This window comes from Colletes gigas, unplaced genomic scaffold, assembly GCF_013123115.1.
Source record: "Colletes gigas isolate AHSC1104 unplaced genomic scaffold, ASM1312311v1 Colletes_gigas_Sc00010, whole genome shotgun sequence".
NCBI lineage: Eukaryota > Metazoa > Arthropoda > Insecta > Hymenoptera > Colletidae > Colletes > Colletes gigas.
This window is the reverse complement of record NW_025106639.1, coordinates 9707818-9732627: the sequence shown is the minus strand read 5'-3', so window position 1 is coordinate 9732627 and position 24810 is coordinate 9707818. Positions and strand designations below refer to the sequence as shown.

Sequence of the window (24810 nt, the reverse complement as noted above, 5' to 3'; positions counted from 1 at the left end):
TTTCTTTATCTTAAATCGTTGGGCAAGGGCGGCCCGGCCGCGACGGGCGAGATCGACCGCGACGCCACGCGACGCGACGCGACGCGACGCGACGCCACGCGACGAAACGGGCTGAGATTCTTTGGAGCAAATCGGGTCCGGTTAATAGCGCGAGAACAAACGTACGCGGAAAGAAACGACCGTTTCGATCGCGTTGAATCGATTTCGACGGTACGATATGCTAATCAAACGTCCCTGTGGTTCATGGTCGAGGCTCGGATAAACTACATACTCGTTCGATACATGTATGTAGTATCTAAGCGTATACGTGTAAACTCGAGCAGCTACCTACCGGTCCTCCGTTAGTCACGCTCGCTTTGCGTCACGTTCCCGGTTTTAATTTCCTACTATTTAAACGAGCAAACCGTCAATCACCGTCGCATTTGTCAGTCGCAAATTACTCTCGAATCGCGCATAATACCGGATTATGAGCACGATTGCCGATGCAGTTTGCGATTAATTCTGAATCAACCGCTACCGTACCTACGCATCTACTACCCACGTATAATAAGTTTGAAAGTAAATTCGTATAATTAATTGCATAACGAGGTCGGCGTTGTAACGAGCGATACTCCGAACGAATCGAATTCGTGGACTTAACGAGCGAACAGGTCGTTCGCGTGGAGATGCGGAATCGATGGAAAGAAATATTTAAACGCGTCATAACGAGCGATCTAATTAGAGCTCGAGTCGCGATAATGACACAACGGATGTATGCGTTCAGCTTCGTTCCTAATGGACCTACTAATGACTCTGTAATACGTGTTTACAACCTTCCTTCTTCTACTCTTAATCCGCGACCTTGCTTTCCCTCTTTCGAACTTTGAATGCCGCTTCTACTGTTTCCATTCCCTTTTATTTTCGCTCTTTCACTATCAGAAATAACCGTGCCGAAGCGACGCTTTCGTTAACGAAACAAAGGAACTTGCCCGTAGTAGTTTATCAATCGGATATCGGCTGCTCGATTAATTATGCAACGTAACGCGCACGCCCACGCTCCATTATCGCACGCGTTCTGCTGTCTCGCGAACGGATGGATATCAAGGTTGTTAATTCCGTTCCGGTGCCGATCTGTTCGGACATACATACATATTACTTTACCGATCGACCGAACGTACGATTTTGCTTTTCCACCCAATTTCCGTCTTTCGATCGCAACGTGGAACCACAGACGAGGTATACGAGCAGACCTTTCACCCAACCAATTTTTTCGGCCCATTGTTATGGTCCTCATTACCATTTTCGTGTCGCTCGCAACCATACCAACAGATTTAGAAATAAACACAAGTAAACGTAGGATATAGCATCGGAGACGGTCTTCGTCCCTCGGTAATTAATGCCTGGGCTCTTCTCCTTCCCTGCGCGTCCCAATGTCTCGAATTTCTCTATGGACTTGCCATCGCATAGAGAGGCTTCGACGATTATACCGGTGTCGCGATACGAGCGTTGACCGCAATAATATTGCATTACCAAGATTAACGCGATCTCCGATAATAGATCGGACAGTGAGCAACCATGCTGGATTAGCTGACAAGAGGGAGACAGAGAGAGGCAGAGAGAGATACAGATATACATATATATATATATATATACATGTATATATATATAGTATATCTGGTTCCTGATATTACATATTCTCATAATCGGAGCGTCGTTCGTTCCATTTCCTTCCTTAAGAGCGTTCGAATCGATCCCATGATTCTACCGATTATTTCACTCTTTCGATTGTACCTCCGATTTCTTTGCGCGCGTGTTTTCATACCGAGAAAACAGTTCACGGACGTAAGGTACAAGCAACGAAAGATACGACGGAGCATTCCCTTCGAATGGATCACAGATTCAAATTGTCTCCCGCTCCTTGGCGGAGAATTCGATGTTTAATCGGTGAGCAGTCGCCGGAAAATAGCCACTTCGTCCCAGCGCGTCGCGTCTACGGCCAGCCAGATCGCCTGTCTTTTCTACCGACAAACAATTGTCCCTTGGTTTGTTTATCGAACGCGACGGACGGAACAAACCGTGAATCGAAAACCGCGATTCTTCGCGCGTTTGCGTATACCCTCGGCATGCTTACCAATACCCTTCGATAACCAATATTTCACGCGTATCGTATCGATTCGTAATTAGGAACGTTTATACATATGTACTTGGTTTCGATTTCTTTTTTGCGTTTCCATTTCGTCGTACCGGTAACCATTTTCGCTGCTGCGCTATATCGAGAGCTTCCGTGAGAGGAATAATTATTTCTGCGTAAATGACGATAATCGAGCTATTATTACATTTACGGCATTACAGTGGCACGATATTACAGTGGTACGTTATTAGAGTATTGGAGGATGAATATTAATCGGGCACGTACGAGTGGGGTGCTTGTAATTAAAGTAGACGCGTCATCGGACAGAAAATTAAATTAAACGGCGAGATAACCGACTAATTACGTAATATCATTCCGACGAACAAAGCGAGATTTCTTTCGCGCGATGCCTTTGTACCGTTCGATGATACTCTTTCGTCGACGTTTATCGAAATTTCCTACGCATAAATCCTCTCGAACCTTTCGAGTCTTTCGATCGTTCCTCTCTCCCTTTTTCGACGATCCTCTCTAATATAATGTCGATAATAATATACCGTTTGACAACGAACAAAGCGACAGTCTACGTAATACACGAACAAATTTCATACTCAAAGTCAACCAGTTTTTCGATACGTATGCGAGACGACCGACCGAGCATCGAACGCAAAGACGAATATGTACATATTTCGGTTAATTGATTTCAAATGTTTTTATATCAACGGTAGTTTGCAAGTTGACGTTTAATTTGTTGCGAAGCGAAACACTGTAGGTAAACGCTTAATTAATTAATAAAGAGTACCGTGTTATAATTGATGGATACAAATATTGACGGTATCACTGGGGATACAAGAAATATTTCAGATATAATTTGCGATCCGAACCAATAAATTTATAAACGAATGCGTTGTTGGATGTTGGAAGGAAATTTTTCAAGCGATTTACGTCGTGTTAATTTTTTAAGCGGTAATCAAGGCAAAGACAATTATGCCTACCTGTGTCCGAATCAAGATCGTACACAGTCGATTTGCAAACTAATTTGGAATTTGTGTTTTATCATAAACCAGACGCGTCAAACACCAAGCCCGATCCATTACATTTTCCACTCTGCTCAACCTCTCTATCGTTTATTATTTTTTATTGTACAAACATTTGTTACTCGAGTACTGCTTATATTTTCCGAGTACATATTTTCGTAGACATCGTTTTGAAATAACATCGTCGGGGTCAGGAAAACACGTACGAGTAAAATCGGAAGAACGAGCTGACCCATTTGACGTGCTGCGTCCAGCATAATGTGTCGTTTCCATTACGATAATTTTCCAGCACTTGGCCAGTGTATTTTCTATCGATTAAGAATCCGTGATCAACTTGTAAGATTAAAGGAATGGGTAAAAAATTGTATCGGCTAGTGGTAATGGGGAATATCCAGTCGCGTTCTCTGTTGCGCGCCTGAAAACACCGTTTTTACCAATTACCCGGTCATAAATTTCGCGCGGACCAACGGCCAATTATCTTGGAATTAACGTCGCGGCTGGCGTTCGTTCTCGCAAACGACCGCGCGTTTCTGTGTAAGCGGCGCATTCGTGTCGCTAATTAGAAGAAAACCGAGTAATTACACCGGGCGACCCTTTTCCGAAAATTCACCGCGAATAACGCGGACCCGGAGAGCAAAGCGTTTCGCTGCTAGTTGGACTCTCGAAATAATCGCGAAACATTATAAATGTCTGTAGCAGAACTACACGGAACACGTTTGATTAATCTTACGCGAAATCAGCGATGCTTTTATCGGCATTGATAGCAGGGCTGTATTTAAACGCGGCCAGCCGGAGGTTCGAAGGGTGCGGGTGGTTTGATCGTTCCGTGCGGGCCGAAGTAATTTCGCCGGTAATCGGAAATATGGAATCGGCCGGCCGTTTGATAAAAGACATTAGTAATGGCGGTGTCGATCCGCGATAAACTATTTATTACGGGCGTCGTTCGATACGGGTGCATTACACGCGGCCGAGCTACCCCTGCGGATTGCTCGTAGGGTGAATAGCCAGCCGGCCGGCTCTGCCTCTCGAAACCAATTTTCGGGATTTCATTTGGAAAACATAACATGCTTCGCGCGCTGTTTATGGGTTCCATTAGGAACCTGTCAGCCCGTGATCCCGCGCTGCATTCCCATACCAGCCGAAGGAGCACCATGCGATGTTGCAGTCGATACACCAATCGCAAGGTTCCGTGCCACCTTCTGGGACCCCGAGGCTTATCGGATACGTACCACGGATCCATCGAGAATCCGTTTCATATCGAACCAGCAGATATTTATTACAACAACGACGATGATCGCGACCCGTTAATTTGATCGAATCAACCGATGGTTATTCTCTTTTCCCACCCGTCTACATATCTTTTTCTCGTAGGATACTTTAGTTACGAACGAAAGCGTTACGTTTCGCTTTGTCGCGTTCGATTAATAGTCAGATTTGTTTTCCGTTCGATCGAACGATACTTTCCAATTATATTTACTCTAAATTGCCCGATCGTGACGGTTGTTTTTCTTCCATCTCCGACCTCCGCATCAGATCGGATTGCTAGTACGGAAAAATGGGTTGTCGGTAGTTTCTCGCACTCGGTTGCATCGTGTTTTTCGCACCCAGTGCGCGAACTTGTATGACAAACATTTCCAGACACGCGACAACGTGGAACGTTTCCCTCGCTTTGTATCGCTATGCCGGTGCACGGTAATCGGTTAAATCTATTCACCGTTGCAACGGGCACCGATCGCCGACACATCGACAGAATCCATTCGATTTCCAGCCACGGAGCGTGATCGTTGGAAGGGAAATTAGCGATTACGTCGCCGAATGGTCGAAACGATCCGCGGTCGTTTAACACGTTTTTCTTTGGCCAGCGTCTAACGAGAACGGTCGAGGACGTCGAATCTATGACACCGTGGTATCTAACAGCGGTATAAAGTTGACGACATCTCGATCCTATAACGTCTCGAAAGCTAATTCCTTTCGGTATTAATACAGAAAGTGCATCTCCGGTAATGAGATTGCGCCGCACGAGGGGGACGGTACAAGGGGTCGATTACAAAGCTCGTTCGTAATAAGATATTGTTCGGTGAACCGTGTATATGCCGCCGGGGGTTTACGCGTCCTACGTAGATGGCAAATAATCCAACTTAAAGGGAAACAATATTTAATCGGTTACTCCGCGGTAATCGGTAATTGGTATCGAAAGATGAACCATGGAGTTGTGCGGGTCAAACCGGTGGTTTTCGTTTTTCTCGTTGGTTGTAAAATTTTTTGCGATAACGAAGAAACGAAACGTTCTATCGGCGTGGCGGCGTCGGCGTCGACGATCCCCGTTCTTTCCGCGCAAACGAGACGTGGCCGTTCGTTCGGAAAGACTAAGATAATTACTTTCGGTTTTCGAGCGTACGCTTCAGCGAACGCAAACGAAACAGGCGTATCTTGCGGTCCTGAATTTAATTAAATATTTTCGTGGCCGAGTGTCCGTTTGCCGTGATCGTCTTGCCTCCTTTTTTTTCACAGACACGGGCCAATTTACTTTTTTAATGTCTGCGATGAATTACACGCTCCCCAGTTTCCTTGGTCCCCTTTGCCAGCCGGTATCACCAACCCTCGGCCAGTTCGCTGCCGTTTTCTCGTCCTCCTCTTCGCCCTTCATCTTTATCCCGATAGTCCTTTATCGTTGCTGCCGCGTTCAGGGTACCGTTTCAACGTACATTCGTCAAATTGTATATACATATATCAAGTGACGCGTTGGACCACTGCTAAGAAGAGACCCCGAAAACCTCGATAGAATCGCTGACATGACTGCCGATCTGTTGAAAATGACAGAGGCAGAGATCAATGAAATCTTGACAGCGATTTTCGTCGGTAGTTTTCGAAACAGTCGTCGATTTTGCACAGAGAGTAAAGAACGACAACCATTTGGTAAAAGTTCGTTAATGTACACGCATCGTCGAACCCTTTGTTCGACGAGGTTGCGAAAATACGAGTCACAACGGCGATACAACGGCTGGTTCCGAAGATTCAATTTTATTCGTCTTTGTTTCGCTCTTTTTTCATTCCCATAACGTGGAATTGGATTTGACGACGCCGGACATGGACACGGACACGGACACGGACACGGACACGGACACGGACACGGACACGGAGGAGGTCGCAATACAGTGACGGGTTATACGATACGGTTAGCCCGTGCGCTACCGTGCAGAGAAGCCAGCCAATTACATTACTTAAACTAATGTTATTGATGTCGCGAACCAGAGAGGATTGTTTTTACCTTGTGTCCCCTCGTTCCTGTTAGTTTCGCTACGACGTTTCGCTGCCGGTGACGCGCAGCGTCGACCGCAAAAGATCCTGCTTCCGGTGTACGCACGCTCGTAGCGGCGCATCCCCTTCCTTCGCGCTCTCGCGCTCTCGCGCTCTCGCGCCGCCATAAACCGTCGATTCTCCTGTAATCCTTGACGCCCGTTGTTGCAATCGATTCTCGTTCGGTGGAAAAGTCGATCGCTATACGCGATTGAATCACGCGACGAGTTCGACGCGGGTTTAGAGCGCGCCGCGTCGTCAGAAATTCTCGCAACGCGACGATTGTTTCGGGTTGGAGCGCGCCGCGCTGAAACGTCCTATTCGATAGATTGGCTAGTAACGGAGAAGGAGTAGATTTTTCGTCGTCCCAGCGGGAAAGGGATTCCGAATGAGAAGTAGGAGCTGAATCCGAAGCAGAAATAGGGAATCGGGGGCGGGGAGGAGAACGAGGATGGCGACACGCGTGTTTCCTCTTCCTTTCCTCGGAATCTAATTTCGTCGAATGTCATCCTCGAGACTCGAGAGAGTGCAGCGATCTACATTCGAGGTTGAATCGTCCGATAGCAATTTCCAGGTGAGGGGCAGGGAATCTGTCGCGCGCGCCAAAGAGAGAGAGAGAGAGAGAGAGAGAGAGAGAGAGAGAGACAGAGACAGAAAGAGAGAGTGAGGAGGAGAAGGGGCGAGTAATCGAGAAAGCGGCAAAGGGGGTCAAGAGGGGAAGGGAGGGAGAAGGGGTGATGGAATCCTGCGGGAGGATACGCTGTCCGTTCCCGGGAAAGTCTCGTCGAAGTATCGAGACCTGTATCATGCCGGCTATAATACATTTTTTATCTGATCGAGGGGATCTTCTTTATGGAGGGTGCGCCGTGCACGCTTACGCTTCTCCGTCGCGCGTATGTACAACGCTCGCACTACCATTTACGTACATACCAGCCTGTCCTCCGTATACTTGGTGCATCGTTTCTGCTTTTTAGCTAGACGCGCGACACAGGTACGCTCGACCGTGCACGCGTGTTTCGCAGCTTCACTGTGCATTTTGCGGTCGCGTAACTGCCAATTCAAAGACGCTTTGCGTTCCAATTATCAACGAACGATCTATTCGTGAAATAAAACATCGTCTATTGAGATCTGCTTGACTGACTGGTCAATGACATAGAGAGGGAGAGAGAGAGAGAGAGAGAGAGAGAGACAGCGTGGGGTCAGAAGGGCAAAAGCTCTGGATGTCGAAACCGAGACCGAGACAGAAGCACCGACTCGAGCGAAGGTGTAAGCGCGAGCAAAGGCAGAAGCGGAGCCAGGCCAGAGACGGATGGGGATGGCGGAGTGGCAAGGAGAGCTCCCTATCGCGCGGGGAAGAAGGAGGGCGGTATAGGGGATTGAAAAGCAATTTCCCCGCGAGGGACGCGCGGTGTGTGGTCCGAGCTTTATATTAATGATCCAGATATATTATCGGACGTGACCGAAATTGCTGTCAAAAAACTCGGATATTGGATCGAGAGGAGATTGCGAGAAGGTCGGTCTTCTCTGCGCGCGCGGCCGTACGTAGCTGTACGTAAGTACGTGTACGCCGATCGGTCACCGCGGAACGTCGCGTCGCGTCGCGTAAACGTAAACGTAAACGTTGCCTCCCTGGATATTATTTCGGGCTTCGATCGCCAAAGAGACAACGAGAAACGGCAGCGGGATATTTTCGATGCGTCGATCGAAATTTATCTATCGATGGAGAGAGATAGTCTAGACGCGGCGACCTCCGTGCAAACTGCTATCAACGATACCCTACGAATCTGTATCGCGTTTCATGCACGATTCCCGTTCGCGTTTCTCTGCATACCACGTCCATTATTCGCGCATCACCAGATAATACAACCTGTCGTTCGTCGTAGGTCGGACAGATCAATTTCGTTCGCGGATTCGCTTCGTACGAATCGTTCGCCCAAAGGGGCGTTCGTTCCAATCCTCTGATAACACGCGAAACGCTTATTTGTCCCTGTTGCAACGCTTTCGAATCGTATGTGTGCACGTTCCCCGAAACGTTGGTTCGTTTGCTTGTACGCGAACGCGTCGTAAGATGTAACGAGTTGGCGGTAGCGTGCGGGGAATCCGAGAGTCGGAGGCCGTCAAGGTGGAAGAGCATCTCTCATGCGGGTGCGTCAAGTAATGGATCCCGGCCTGGTTCGTCGCGTTGCGTACGTTTGCGAAACGTGTTTTACGCGAACCGGCGATAACCGATTAAACGGTAACTCAGTCGCACCAGTATCGAAACGATAAGCCGACCGGCTAATACCAAACATTTCCCGTCGTCGCGTCGTCTCGGCTTTTTCCGCCAACTGTGCGCGCGTTTTTTCGCTTTTCACTATCCTCGTTACGAAGCATTTTTTTCTTTGCCGTTTCGCTCGCTTTCGAGTCCGTTTCGAAAGTCGAAAGAAGAAAATTGGCCGGCCATCTAAATGCAATATCGAATCGACGTGAACGTGTTTCTAATATGTATGTAGCTCGATGGAAATTCACGCGGCCGATTTTTCTGTTAAGACGCTGCGTCGGTGGCGCAAAGTCACGTTCGAGTTCGAAAGACCAATTTCCGCTGACTTCTATTTACATAGTTAGGTATACGGCCTGGATAATACGAGCCTGTCGAGTTGGTCGTTTGGCGGGACGAGGGGCAGCGAGAGGCGGCGTGGGGCGGCGAGGGGCTATAGCTGTCCACCGGCAGAAGGATAGCTTGGCAGGAAGCGGGTCGAGGAGGGTATTACGGTAATACCCACGGTGTTTCCAGGACGGTGGCTAGGCGTAACTAAATTTCCATATCTCGCCGATTCTAATGTACATTTAGCGATCGGTGACGACGATAGATTAAATTACCGCTTCGTTTTTCATCGTTTCTATGTTTGCCATTAACACTTTTTTCGATTCTAACCTTTGCTAATGTTGAAACGTGTCTCGAATTAAAAACATTATCATCCTTTTTATCATTAAAATTCTTCGATTCTTTCTATCGTAAAAAGAAAAAGGATGCTGGTTGCGCGAGCAGTGGTCGATGTTATAAATTCACATGCTTCTTTGAACGCGTGCAGTTTACATGCGCGAGTAGCGATGTCTGATTGGCCGTGACGTCGACGGTTGAAAGTGGCTTGCTAGCCCCTTGATTGGATTCTATCCCGGCACACAATGAAATACGCAACGTACGATTCAACTTGATCGAGGCTGAACGATGGGAAGGGATGGCTCCCCGATGGGAGGAACGCGACAAGACATTAGAAACCGCCCCGCCGTACAAGCCTATTCAAGAACGAACCGTGGAGAGCGTTCGATGAATCGTTGGGTTAAAATTACTGTAAAAAAGGAATCGACGATCGTGCCGATACCTGTGTGACGGCAATGGCGAGAAAACCTAAATAACGCAAATCGGGAATCGATATAGCGCGAAAGATGAAAGAAAGAATGGCCGATCGTCAGCGATTGGTCAGGTTTTGAGGGTGCGTTCGCGTACACGGTAGTCTGATACTGATTGACGCTTGTTCGCGCGCGAAAGGATCAGCGATCCGACTTTAATGGCCGGGCAACAGCGTCTGCGCACAACAGTCGTGCCCCCTTAGCCGATATTCGGTGCAGGGGAATATGCACCGCGTCAGATTCATTTTACGCGTGGTGTCGGCAATCTTTTCATATTTTCGTACGGAATGCGCTCTTATTACTCGCAAGCTGAAAAATCTGTTTCCAACCGTGCTCGTTATAACGTTTCGTTCGATCGTTTTTCCCCGATTAATCCACCGTGTCGGAGCGGAAGCAAGAGCCAAGCTACCGAGACAGGAGGCGGCAGTAGTCGCACCGAAGAGGAATCAACGGAGATGGGAATGTCGTAGCGTTGGTTAAGATGCGGGAAGAGGAACGGTGGAACTAGAACGAAATGATAGGAAAGAAGAAGAAGAGGAGGGAGGCGGCGGTGGCGGTGGTGGCGGCGTTCGTAGAGGTATTGGCGTTGGCAGCGTGAAAGGAGAACGACGGGGAATCGAGCTCGGAGCTGTAGAAGGGATTTGTGGAACTCGAGGGGGCTCGGAGATCAGTAGGTTGGTTCGAGGGCTGTGGGAAGGGGTGACTGTACTTAGTTAGCGGACAATGCGGCCCCTAATGAACAGCCAGGGGCGGCCGGCAGAGCAGCCACTGGAGCACGCCATCTAGTCTGAGACAGACAGATTACGTTGCGTGGCGTTATACCACGTTATCCTCCCTCGGCTGTTGCATTCGAGGTTCGCATTGCGTGGCAATTTCGATTACGGCCGGCCGTTTCGCCGTTTACGACACGAGTAAACCGTATCGACGTTCCCAAGTACCGTTCCGCGTCCTAAAGCGCGAAAATCTTCCGACGAGTACGGACGTATCTGCCTAGGTAGGTAGTTGAGTATTTTTGTGATTCGCGGACGCGCACGCGCGTTGGTAGCTTTTTAAAAAAATTAGGAATCGATCTCTGTTAAACAATACCATAGGGACTAGGGTATCCCGCGCATCGGTACGGGCGTAACCACGAAATACAGTTAACGCGATGAAAACGGATTTCTAGCTTGCTGTAAATTAGTTGTAACTTTCTCGTCGTGAACTTTCGGTAACGTGATTGGAAGTTGACGTTAACGGGTCGCGGGATTCGCGCGTGAGTCGCGCGGCTCTCGAGTAACGAGTAAATTCGCGTCTCGCCCGAATATTGGCCGCGTTTGAACATCTTTGCGGGTTCGTTGCCCGCAATCTGTTTCTCCTAACTGCCGTGTACAATGTGTCGCTAAAAATCGATTCGCTTTTAAATAAAAGAGAAAGAAGAACGAACGAACGAACGAACGAACGAACGAACGAACGAACCTCGTATACGTTTGGGCTTTACTAGTCAACTTGATCGCGCTCGACATTATTCGCGATTAAAAGTTTATGGGAAAACTAGCGTGCGCACAGCAGAGACGGCAACATAGTATTTACCGACTTGGTCGAAAAATAGTTCGATTCGCCGTGTTCGCGAATGGAAGAAGCGAGCCGGCCGCGTTACGGCCGAGATTGAGATCCACTGGCTGCTGCGGCGGTTGTAATTGGATTCAATTGTCCCGCGTTAAATCAGTGACTGCACTCTCCTGCCAGTTCTCCATTCTGCGTCTATCCATCCGCTACTCCTACGACACAACTCGTTGAAACGACTCGGCTACAGTGCGCTCGGAAAACCGTGTTCTTCGCGACGTTTCTAGAGACTTGAAAAGAGCTTCTGCCGGCAGTTGTACCGACGCATTAAAAAACTCGGATTATTTGCGCGAACGTTTATTTCGCCGCGGTGCCAAAGAGAATGGTCCGTTTCACGCGTTAGGCGTATCCTTTGAATTAAAGAAATCCTTCTCTGTGTTTCTTTCTTGCGCGAGATTTAATCTTTCTCGCGTTGGAGCGTTTTGCTCGTTCCGAGCCGCGAGCGTACAAATTTCGCGTACGTTTCGCTCGTAGAAATTTTACGCAACGTTGAGAACCTTGTACACACGTATATACGTATTGCAAAAACGTCCAACCGATGCGTCTCGCGGATATATGCCTTACGAAAATGAATTTTTCAACACCCTTCCGCGAACTTGACCGATTTTTACCTAAGCTCCTGTCCTATCGAATACGCGAGTGACGTGTGTTCGAGCGGCATTAATAAAAAGTAAATTAATAACGAAACGAGTCCCCGAGTACGCGGCGTTTCCTGATTTAATCTCTTTACGCGCAGTTACTCGGCATTCGCGTGCAAAAGCGAAACGACTTTTCGCCGCGAGTCCGGCAACTTTAATGAAAATAGTTCTTACGTTCTCACCTACGGGTCTCGAGGGGAGTTTACGCGACCAGGTAACGAAGATTCTAATTAAGCGGACCCCTCCCACGACTCGCGACCCTAGCCCGACTTTGTCGTCTCGGTCGTTCGCGGGCGTCGTTTTCAAGAGAATCGGGCCTTGGTCGATATCGGTACCCGTACGGTAACCAGGCGATACGTTCGCGAATCTCGACCCGAATGTACTCGCGTTTCAAGTTACTCGCCTCGCCTATGCATCGACGATAATGCAACGAATATAACGTGCAAACAGCTCGAGCAGTCAATTTAATTTCTCTCTTCCGTCTTCTTTTTTCGCCCTCTCCTCCACCATACATCGTCGTCCGTACTTGTTCTCCTTTTGCACCGACCCCTTCCCTCCGCTTCCCCTTATTTTTCGTGTCCAGCTACTCGTGCGCGGTTGCCTAGCTGTTAGCAGTTAAGAGCAATGGTTATAATGAGACCCCATTACGGGGCGACTTTAAAAATCTGTCTCTGACAGCTGGACCACGATGGATTACTCTTTATCCGCGGGCAACAGTTTATTTAAAAGTAACGAGACCGTCGCGGATAACGAGCTCTCCGTCTTTATTTCCATCCCCGGTTGTCTATAAACTCCTCCGACTCTCCCGGAAGAGTGCTTCTCCGTCTCTTGTATGGTGAGCGTAATTGAAGTTTATATCCACCGCGATAAATGTTCTTGGCGTGTACCATGTAATTAATATAATTCGAGTCGAGATGAAAGAATCTCGGCCGACGAATGCGACGTCTTTATGCGCGGTGTCCAGTTGAGAATTTCCGCCGCCTTCGAACCTTCAAACTTTGCTCCGATGTCTTTAATTGCCGGAGTCGAATAATCAAGGCGCAATGTTAATGGAACAGCCGATCTGCCGCGGTAACGCGGTCACATTTATTTCCTCTCGCAAGTTGTTTTACCTTTTCCAGCGTCGTCGTCTTGTTCGCGGCGTGACGCGGCGCGACGTAACGACGGAGACGTATTGGTGGCGCACAGGGCGGCACGGCAATGCCGCCACCATGGAATCTCCATAATTCTGGCTTACAGAAAATGACAGCTTTTAGCGTTGATGCACAGTTTATACCGGGCGTATTATTTTAAGTGGCGCTGTCTGTATAATTCAAGACTCGGGGTGCACAGACAAAGCGAGAGATGCAGAGGAGGAAAAGCCTGGTCGCATCAATCCGTAAGAGAGAAAGAGGGATAGGATCGGGGTACTGTGGGAAAGTGCGAGGGGAAGAGGACGAGGACGAGCAAGAGAGGGTTTGCGCGGTGTGGCGAGTGCTGTATGGGGGTTGGGAGGGGACAGGGATGGTGTAGCGGGGGAAGGTCGACGCGGTAATGGCATCGTCGTGTCGCCAGCTTAAAGCTCCAGTGATTCTCAATCACGCGGATCCATTCTCCGTGTCCAGCGCGTTGGCGCCAACTCCACCAGCCGGATGGAACATCGGCGCAGTCGCCGAGACGCTTTCCGCTTCGTCTATGGCCATGTATCCTTCGAACTGGTATCAAATAAAAAACTCGCTCTCTCTCTCTCTCTCTCATTATAACATGTATTATGATATATCTCTTCTCGTAACGCGCACGCTTCAAATTTAATTTGTTCGCGTTTGGTCGCGGCATAAAAAGGAGGAGAATTGTAACATAAAACGGAATCGGGTACGGTTTTCTTTAATCTTTGCAGGCCGGTACGACGACTAAATGCGACAGCCTCGAAGAAAAGATAAACGTTCCTGTGTACATACATATGTGTATAGTGGAGGGTATAGGCGGCGAACGGTACGCACATGCGGGCAACCGTGGCCGCCATGTGTCTTGCTGGCAAGATGTTTTCACCGACGAGATTCCGCCGCGTCGTCACGGATCCGTCGTCGTTTCTGCTTAATTGTTCGTTCTCCCCTTGGTATCTTCTTTCTTGGTCTCACCGCAACAGTTTCGCGGGAACGAAAAAATCATGACCATGGTCGTTAATATTTTACCAATACGTACCCTGGACCGCCGCGCCGCGTTCAATTCCGATAACGGGGAAAAGATTGCCGGTGGAAAAATTCCATCTTCGTTCGGTAATAGACGGATTTAACGATATAAGTAACTCGACGGGAATTTAAGGGACGATTGGGGTGCTAGCGCGTCGACGATGGTTAAGACCAGGAAGGTGGAACGGGCTGACGGAGATAGGGAAAGAACGAGGAGCGAAAGAGACAAGCTCGAACAGCGACCGATGAGAAGAAAGATGGATAGAGGTGTAGGAACCGGTTGGAGGGACGAGGGCGACCGAGGGCCGATAGACGTAGGCGCCGGCCAAGTTGCGCCGCTGATTGCACCACAAAGGGTGCAATTATGCGGCCCTCCAGCAATCACCGCGCATTCTGCCTGCCATTTGACCCCTCGACGCCCCTCGACGCCCCTCGACGCCCCTGAAATCCCCCGCCACGCTCCGAGCCACCTATCGCCCCGGGTACATAGGCGCATTGCATACATAGGCGCATTGCATACTACCAGCACGACAGACATATCACCGTCGCTTTTTATTTAAATGCGCGCGCGAGCACAACCATTCCGTCGGACGACACCCTCGATCTCGATGCGCCACGGACTCTCTGCAATTTAACCTGCAGATACCTGCTGTCGCGAGACTAAATCCGTTAACGAACGATACTCAAAATATCCTGAAATTTGAGCGCCGGTTACCGTGTCCCGCCTCCCGATTCGAACAGTTTAACCTCGGTGAGGTTAATTCGCAATGGACGAATAATTTTGTAGTCTCCCTATCTATCGCTTTACAACACTCACGATGTATCGATTATGGAGAAAGAACGAGGAAAGAACGGGAAAGTAAGACGAGATCATCCTGGGAGAGAGACGATATCGTGAGACGACGAACAGAGGTATACGACGTATACACGTACGATGGAAGAAACGTTCCAGATGTGTGGCGGAGCAAGTTCAGAGTCAAGTTGCCAGGCCTGGCTCCCTCGAGCGTAGCTCGTGGGCAGGAAGTGCCGCATTAAAGCCGCTAATCTGCCTGTTTTCATAGCGCTTCTCGCTACTCTTTTACCCTTGCTTTTCTGCACACTCGCTCGCAAAGCGTGTGTTTATGTCTGTTAAGAAAATCAACGTTCGATACGCCGCGACACTGAGCGTCGAGATCCGGACGACCGGTTGCACGCTCGTGCGACAAGAAGAAAAAGTGTCGTCGGGATATTCTCAACGTCTTTTGATTTCGTTGATTATCGATTTCATCGATAGATCGCTGTGTTTCTTCGTCGCTCGCGCGTGTATTCTTTGAACGGTTTTCCGAGAGTAAAACGGTCAGGTTCGAAGTAAATTTTAAAAACATATCCGTCGCCCTCCGACGAAAATCTTTCCCAACGGCCCGTTTCCGTAATCCGAGGACATTAATTTGTTGGCAGGACGGACTTAAGAGCGTCGACCCGGTCGTTTCCTCGGGGGACTGGTTGTATTTTCTCAGGTTATCGGGGAGGAGCTGGGCGAACAGCGCGAGACACGACGCGGCGGCCAAATTTTACGATCTCCATGCTCGCGTTACTTGACGGGAAGACGCACGGCATGGCATGGCACGGCACGTTTGTCCGCCACGTTTTAAAATATTGATTTTTGGATTTGGTCGCGCGTCCTGGTGCCGAGCGAGAGCTCCGCGATCGTCTCGTTTGAAAAATAGTTTTCGCGGATAAACCGAACGAATCGAAGATGAAATAATCGTTCCGGTAATACCTTGTAACTCCGCTTTCGTGGCTCCAGACGCAATACTCAAATACCGGAGCTGTTCCCAAACGATATTCTCGCAACGATACGGCAGAACGACGCGTTAAGATAAGATGATCGCGGAGAAGCAACTCGTTCGCCGACAAGACCATTTTACTCGGTTCGTTCAACTCTGTTCCTGGTTATTCTAGTTGTTCGTAATTGGGAATAAGGGTTACTCTTTCTGCCAGTCAAGTAGCACGCTACCGATAGAGATTCGAACGAAAGCCGAAAGGGAAGTCGACTTCCTCTCGAAAGCGACAATATCCTGGCGATGATGCGACGGCTTTGACTCGACCGAGCGTGTAAAATCGGTAGTCTGGTTTGCAGGGGCTTCTTCCCGAAGCGTAGCGGCGAACGGGCGCGTATCGGTGCTGTCGGCAACAGAGATCCAGGGGGCAGAGGTGGCTCGCAAGGAAGAACGGGCGGCCAGGCGGGAGGTTATTGCCTGTTGGGTGATTTATCTAGTAATACTAGCCGACAGGCCACGAGGCCGGGACCGGGACCGGGGCCGGGGCTGGGGCACGGGCATGGGGGCAAGCTCGTGCCTTCTACCCCTACCCGTGGGGCCAACCACCGGCACCGGTGGAAATTAAAAACTCACTTTATTACACGTCTCATTCTGTGCTCCCCGGCATCGCCGCCACCGCTACCGCCACCGCCACCGCCACCGCTACCACCGCCTTCATCGCCTTCACCGCCTTCACCGCCTTCACCGCCTTCACCGCCTTCACCGCCTTCACCGCCTTCACCCGCGCCCCACGACGAACCCTCTATTCCCTCCTCGCTTTTCCTACGTCCGCTCCTCTCTCTTTCTCGTTGCCCTCTCGTCACATCCTGCCGCCCCTGCAGCGCCTCGTCCACCGCGGACCGACTTAATATGAGGCCGGCCATACCTGATGGAACGAATATTATTAAAGTTCGCCCTGCACGCGAAACCCGTGAAATATCGCTACTCCCTTCCTCCTTTCCTCCTCGACGCTGCGTCTCTTCTCCTCGCCGGGGCGTTCAGACCTTTCGCCTCCTCCACTCTCGTCCGGGTTCTCGGCCTCTTGCCACGGGCTTTTATTATCCGCCTCTAGCTTATACTCGAGACGGTGGCGAACTCTCGGAAGCAAAAATAATCACGAGTAAGCCGCGATGTAAATACGTTAAGCTTCATCCGCACCCTCTCCCCCCAATCTTCTCTCGTTTGATCGACCAACTTTTCGCGCTACAGAACGCCACGCGAATCAAGCCCCCGTAGAGTCGCGAAACTAACGTTACGTCGCACGATGGATTATTTATCGTCGTATGCTTTTATTCGTATTGCTTGATCCGTGGCTGCGTCGCGGAGTGTTGCCGCGAGACAGAATGTTCCGTCACCGATTGCGAGAGGAACGGCAGCGTTAGCTTACCACCCCTCGCTCGACGATATGTATGTATTTCTCGTTTATTGCCCGGCGGATGTCGCGTACACGCGATACTCGCCACCAACAGTTTCCTGCTTGATCGCGAACGCTCTCGACAAGATGGGCAACTGTTCGAGGAACGAGAACGAAATTTTTACCAACGCTCGACGCGTATATTTGTACAACTGTCTTCTTTATAGTCGAAATGGGTGCCAGATATCCTCGAATCCATCGTGAAAGAAAAATGTACGGATGGAACGGTACGGGTAACGCGATCGAATTCGATTCCAAGCGTAAAGGGGGACGTTGCGCGCGGGACGTTGGAAAAATTCGATGGAAAATACTTTATCTTATCGATAAATATCGTTAAGAAGTACGAGAGGCCCGGCCACGCGTCGCCTAATCGTGTCGCGTCGCAGCTGCGCTTTCTTGCTGTTTTTCCCTTGGCTCCGGCTCGAATGTCTACGCACTGTCCGCGTGTATGCGTGTTCGTGCGAGCATAGACCTCGACGACGTACTCGTCGGTATCTGGCTCCTTTTATTAATGTCAATAAGGCAATTATAGTCGATGGATGGCGTGGGTGGGTATCTCGCTCGTACCGCTGTCGCACCAAGTTACCTGCTTCCGCTATCGATGGCTACGAACGTGTTTTTAACGCGGTCGAATGGAACAAGCCCCTCCCTACTCGCTTATCGTCGATAAACGTTTTCGAAGGGTCATGGACGCGCTTTTCTTGCGAGCGATCAACGTTTTCTCGCGTAACATTTACAATTCCTCGTGCCCCGAGCACTGAATCTTCAAACTTGAAAATGTTAAACTTGGAATGGGTTCGATTCGAGATCAGATTATTCGTTCTTGCTTTGACCATCGATGATTCGTTTGTTCATCGATGGTGGTGTGGATCTAGCGGAGGTGATTTCACGTAACTTGGCGATTTCTTTCGTTCACGGTAACCGCTTTAAAACTAATTTCTTTTCTGCCGGCTCCTTGAACGTTTGCGCGTTACTCGGCGCACTCGCTGAACGAAATATACAGGGTATGAGGAGAATAATATAGGAAAGAGGGGTTTCTCCAGTCTCCGCTAAGCAATATCCATCCACCCCACATGCCTGCCTGGCTGCCTGTCTGCCTGTTCGCATTATCGGTGTGTACGGACGGGCTCTCAGCAATTTATCCATTACGGTCCCAGTCGCGCTCACTATTATTGCATTTTTTTAAATTATTGCTCGCCAGTATCATCGGCATCGGCATCGCGCTACTATCTCGATCGACAAACTGTGCCCTTATCGCTTGCACGGCTGCGCAAGGGGTACCTGCTCAGGATACATCGATCTATCGACTTTGTTTCGCTTCGATAAATGTATCAATTTTGCGAAAATCGGGCATTGTTAATACACGAGATTTTGCGTGGCAAGGAAAATTCGTCATTGATCCAGATTCGGATCTCGGTCCAGGCAACTCTTTTTTTTTACGGTCACGCGTACGCGGGGATAGTAGGTACGAGTTGCTTCGTATCCTCCTTATGCATCGGTGCGTCTCCTATCCAACGATATTCGTCAATCTTTTACGAGACGTACGTACATGCAGGCTCAATTATCCTGAGTGTGCTGGAAGCCGATCGTGTCCGAGGAGACTTCACGAGACCGGAAAAGCTGGCTCGAAAGCGAGAGAGAGAGAGAGAGAGAGAGAGAGGGAGAGAGATAGGTATCCAGGCAAGGCAACGCGGTAATACATCGTGTCCGAAGCAACTGGAAGGATATACGTGTTCGTTTGGGGCAGCAAAGTCCGCAGAGGCCCGGTAAAGGTTGGCACGGTAAAAAATTCAGAGGGTGAATAAATCAAGAAACGTCGCAGCAGCCGAGCGCTCGGTATAAGTATCTATGGACGATGTGGCACGATCTGGCTCATCCGACTCTGCTTCTTTTGTACATACTTTATGGCGAATAATGCGTGAAAAGGGATAGGACGAGGCCACTGTGCGCCGCGCCGCCTTGCGCGTCTCGTTTCACTCGAGATATTCCCACGTATGTACATACGTACCGTTCGACCGTAATCCTCCGATCTGTTTTTAAGCGACCGACGACGATGATTTAGAGCAGCACCCCTTCTGCCGCCTTATTTCAACCACCGTGGGCACTTGCGTTTCTCGTTCGGGGGTTCCTGCAAGTTCTTCTCCTTCTTTTAAGCAAGGTTTTTTTACTTTTGTACGTAATCCTTGAGTAAACGTTTTACCAAAAATTTGTTGCCGTTTGCCACGGTGGAGAAAACTCTAATATTCGCTTGTTTATGCGGACAGAAGCTTATCGTCGGTTGGTAGAAGCGGGAAATAGGTTTGGTCGGTACAACGTGCCGGTCGGTACAAGGAAACCTTCCTCTGTTGTATATAAATTCGTTTCACAAATATAAAGAATAATCCAATATTTGTCCTGGTGCGGCGTGACGAGGCGTGACGAGGCGTGACGAGGCGTGACGTGGCGGCAATAAAATGATCGCAAATCGCATGGCACTATGAAGCAACGCTCGATACCTTTTACGCTATAATCTGTTTGCGAGAAAAAGGATTAAGAGGCCGGACAAGAAGGATTGAGAAGTTAAGTAGGCGAGAGGGATATCAAAGGTAGGAGAAACCCTGAATCGGAGGGTTGGGTAGGGGGTGGGGAAGCGAGAAAGAGAGGAGAGCACGAGAAGGAGGAAGAAACACGTATCTATGCGGTAGGTATAGATCGTTGAGCACCGTATCGTTGAGTAAGTTGGAAGCGGAGGGTAGGACGCTCGGGGGGTTGGTGGCTCATCTTGTAATGGACTCGGAAGACAGGCGAGTCGGCTAATGGACCCCTGCTCTTCCAGAAAAGCTCTCGGTATTTGTGCCACACGAGCATCGATGCCATCGGGCTGCGTTCTTCCAAAATCCGCAACGCGTTTAAACGCCCACCTTTCCGTCGATCGCGACGAAATCAACGAGTCGACAGTTTTTTTCCCCCTCCGTCCATCTCTTTATTTTTCTCGCGCTGTTCGATCCGATAGGTGTAAATTGCCTAGTTGTTTTTCAACTACACGCTTGGAAAAATATTTGTCGGATCAACGGTACGATAGCTATCCGCGTTGCAACAGCAATAACAAGGACGCGCGTGCCCGAGATGGCGTCGATGCCCGGTGATCTACATACCTACGGACTACGCTCTTTACGAACCGTTCGGTGTACAAATATTATTCCGCGGATATGTAAACGAGTTGGCATTTTTAAGGTTTCGTTGACGAGGATTTCGTGTAAAAATACGTTCCGGACGTTAATAACATCGAGGATCCGGCAAAACGGTTAGCAGCGAAAGCGTTTCTCTTGGAAAACACCGGAACAAGACCTTTGGGAGTAATTAACGAATAATCAAGGGGAACGACGGAAACGAAAATATACACACACACACACACACACATATATATATACACATATGTATGTATATGACCGATCGCGTACTGCGTGCGTGGTCGTTGGCGTGTCGTGGGGGACTGGATCGTCGGGGATAAAAGTAGTCTCGCAACGTGGAAAATAAAGAGCGAGAAAGAGTGGTCCGGATAAAGGGAGTCGGAGAAGGACCGTTAACCGGAGGTAGTCGCATGTATGTACTTCCCAGCAAGTCGCACCATTTTTCTTCTTGTCCTTTGCAGTCGTCCTTTCTCGGCCCACTCTCGAGATCAACTACTAGCTCTCTCGATGGTCAACGGCACTAACACGCGCGCGTAGGTAGCTGTCCGGCCGATGTCCGATACATTAGGTCCATGCATAATAAATCCAGGAAGCTACGCGAACGCGTACGAACCGGTGTGCGGTCGTATTGGCCGCGCGGAAAACCAGAAACAGGAAGACGCGCTCGGGCTCGAGTCTCGGATGCACCGGCAACTTTGAAAACAGAGTTGGGAGTGCTGTCCGTGGATGTTTTGTCCGTTTGCTCGTCGAAGAGCCTTCTACGGATACGTATCTATATCCGGGGACGTTGATATCGCTATGAAACTTGAGCATCGAATTGTTCCCGTGGCGGACGGAAGGTTAAACGATTCGAACGTTTGGTAATCGGTAGATTTTTTTTTGATCGCGTACATGGAGGAGATTGACCGACGCGACGGTGAATTTGAATCGGCCGCTCGTTGGTCGGATACGCGATTATCGTTGCGAGCCTCGATTTCGGTAACGGAGAGAACGCCAAGTTGAATCGTGCATTGGTTTCGGCGTCCATGTCGGCAGTTAGAGGAAAGGAACGGTGTATCGCGTGACTAGGGTGAATTTAGGTCTTATCGAAGAAAAGCTCGATCGAATTTAAAAGTCGAAGCTGCGCGAGCTCTCTTAATTAACGCGACGCTAAATAAATCCGACCGGTGGCGAAGCTCGAACGGGTCGTACTCGGGCGAAGCGAAGCCGGTGGCAAGCGTGGAATTTATTTCGGCATCGATACGAAACGTTTCTTCGGGAGACAGGAGCGGCGCGCGAGAGACCGATCCCGAGTGCCGTTTAGCTTAATACACGTAACGCTACTCTCCGGCAGCTTTTTCTTCCAAATACTCTACTTCCAACCGATTCGAAGTAGTATAAGTCGTGGACAAAGTAGACGGCGTACAGAAAACCTCCATTAAAGTCCCTAGAAGCGATTAGTACCCTCCCTATCTTCCCCATTTTCCCTCTAACCCCTGGCATTCTCTGTTTCCGTCCGGCCGGTTTGCGTTTTTCCATTTCCTTTCTTCGTTCGCACCGATCTCCCTATCCGCTTGCAGGTACAATTTCGGTGTACCGCGGACACGAACGATTCCGTTCTAAATCGAAATTAAATAGAAAATCGAGGGTACGGTATGTAGGGGTGTGGAGAAAGGATGAAAGTAAAGTGTAAACCGGTGCGTCGAAATCCCGGTTCGAAAAATAGAGCGGCGCTGTTGCCGCGAACCGGAAACTTGGCGGAGGTTAAATTTAGTTTGGCGGTGATCGGGAAATACCGGATGACCGGGCTAGGGGACGCGTGTCGAGGGGGGACGAGGAGGGGGACGATGAACGATCGAAGCGAAGGGCGAGTCGGAAACGAAGAAAGCATAACCGCGAATCGAATAAGTTCACGGGAACGTCATTTTGCTAGAGTAATCCACTCCTTTTCCTAATTTAATCAGTGGCCGGCCATAAATCAGCCGGTAATTAAAAGAGACCATCGCCGATGGCGGCAGTAAACATGGTCTAATCCATTTCGTTGGGTAGCGCATAGGTGTGGATAGTACGGGTGTGGAAAAAAGGTCGTAGCCTTTCTAATTTAATCTGGCGAATGATTCCGTGATTCTCGAAGCCGACGACGGCAACCCTTTCATTACTTACGTCCCCACCCTACTCGGCGAGGCACCCTCGCTCGCCACGGCAGCTCCCGAAGCCTGTTCCTCTTTCGCTCCGCGGCCACCCCCTCGAAGAACCGGCGCAGAACACTAAATCAGCGACCAGTGTAATTTTTGTAATGGGAGGTGTGGCCTCGTAGGGGTGGTAGACGCGTCTCCCGCCGGGAGAACCGGCCATATAGTAGGGATGCCATCCCTGCGTTCTCCTCGCGTCGAGAAATATTCGTAGGGGTGATTTTAGGGGTGGATTTCCACGATGCGAGCACGCCGCATCGGTGGTTAATTCTACGTCGCTGTGTCTCGACTCGGGTTGCGATCCACCACGCTGTTTCACTCTCTCTTGTTCACCCTCGTACACCTCCCTTCCTCTCCTCCTTCTCCTCCTTCTCCTCTTCCTCCTCCCTCCCTCCCTCCCTCCCTCTCGCCCTCCCTCCCACCCTCCTTTCGACCCTTCTTTTAGCTTACTCCGTTTCTCCTGCGTGTACGGGCGCACGTACGCCTTCGTTCGTCGCAAAACAATCCCTTTGACGGTTTATTCGCCGAGAGGATGGTAATTAGAAACTCTTTTCTTGCGTCTACGACCGATACCCCTGTGGTTATTATTATTTATCCAGAATCGGAGGCCATTTTGATCGCTTTAAACGTTCCGAACGTTTTGAACGCTGCGACGCTTTGCGATTATACGGTCGATTAAATCAACGAGGATTAAATCGTGAATCGTGAAAACGTTTTCGTCCCTTGGTCGTATTTGTTGTTCTCTCCTTTAATTAACTTAAAGCGAAGTTACGAGAGTCGAATGCCAAAGTATCGTATTCCCCCTGAAAATCGACCGTAGAAGGAGCTTCGTTTATCGGATCTAGCTATACCCACGATATCCTCGCACCCCAATTCCCCGTCAACGGTAGCGGTGCTCGGATCGATGGAACGCGCGCGAGCTGGCCATCGTGAGCCGCGGTTTCGACCGATTAATCGTGTGCCGTCTTAATCGGCTCGATGCGCGAACGGCGTGGCGTGGCGCGGCCGCGATCTCGCCGCTCTACATCGTAGAGAATTTCGCGCAAGTAGGAGTTTAACCGTGCAGCAGTTCGAATGGCGGTCAGAGTGGGGCAACGAGTGCGGGTTTGAGTTGGATGGCTGGTGCAAATACGGGTTTCTAGCCGCGTGCGAGTTCCTCGGGTTTGGATACGGGGCGACGACGGTCGAGTGCGCGGGTGTTCGGAGTGGGGATAGGATCGCGGGAGGGGAAGCGGCGGAGCGATACGCACCACGGGGAGGGGTAACGGGATTTACAGCGTGGCGGCTGGAGGGGCAAACGGCGCGAGGAGTGGGGATTTATCATTCTCGGTGGCGTGCCGCGGTCGCACGCGGTACTCGGCAGTTTACAACCAGCTGCAGGTCCGGTGGTGCTGCGAATTTCTTGCCCAGTACTCGGTCTCTCGTCCACCGAACCTCCAGACGCGGGATGCCTTACCGTTCGATGTAAACACTCGCGATCAGAGTCGCGGAGGGCTTCGCGGAGGCAATATATTCGAATTCGGAATGGATCGTTTGCATCGATGGGGAACTTAACCGAAATGTCAAACGGTGAATGTTATTTTGTGCGCCGGGTGTAGTGTTACGTGACAGGGGGGTTTCAAAGAATCGTTCGTAACGCAACGTGTCCGGAGGCGCTGGCTCGGACTCGAAAGATTGTCAGGTAAACTAGATCTGCGATTTTGCTAATTTCCCAATGCGAGTATACGCTTGACACATTAGCTTCCGTTGACGGCGATGGCACCCTTACGCGACTCTGAATCTACGATCTAGCGTTTGGAAACTGTAAAGATCGCTGCATCGATTGGGAGCATAACTATAAGAGGAGACGTGTAGGCGGATAAAGAACGAAACGATCCGTAATGCGAAGGTCGATGAAAGGTTTTTAATTTGTTTTTCTGTATGGACAAGCGGATGGAAAGACGCGCTCGGTGTAACGCAAAGTTTGGTGAAAAAATCCATGCTTGCTGTTTCAGAAGTACATATTACGGTTTCCTTG

General features: G+C 49.8%; 1 protein-coding gene across 4 annotated transcripts in view; it reads left to right on the top strand.

Annotated features, from left to right (window-relative positions):
* The window catches only part of LOC122397656 (LIM domain only protein 3-like), a 64712-nt gene that overhangs the window by 22547 nt on the left and 17355 nt on the right, over positions 1–24810 (top strand). Inside the window, exon 1 of one of the 4 annotated variants that reach the window (XM_043396951.1) lies at positions 24194–24474. The exons of the other annotated variants lie outside the window; for them this stretch is intronic. The gene's annotated coding sequence lies outside the window, so the exon portion shown is untranslated. Of the gene's footprint in view, positions 1–24193; positions 24475–24810 lie in introns of those variants that run through there. 4 annotated transcript variants of the gene reach the window in all.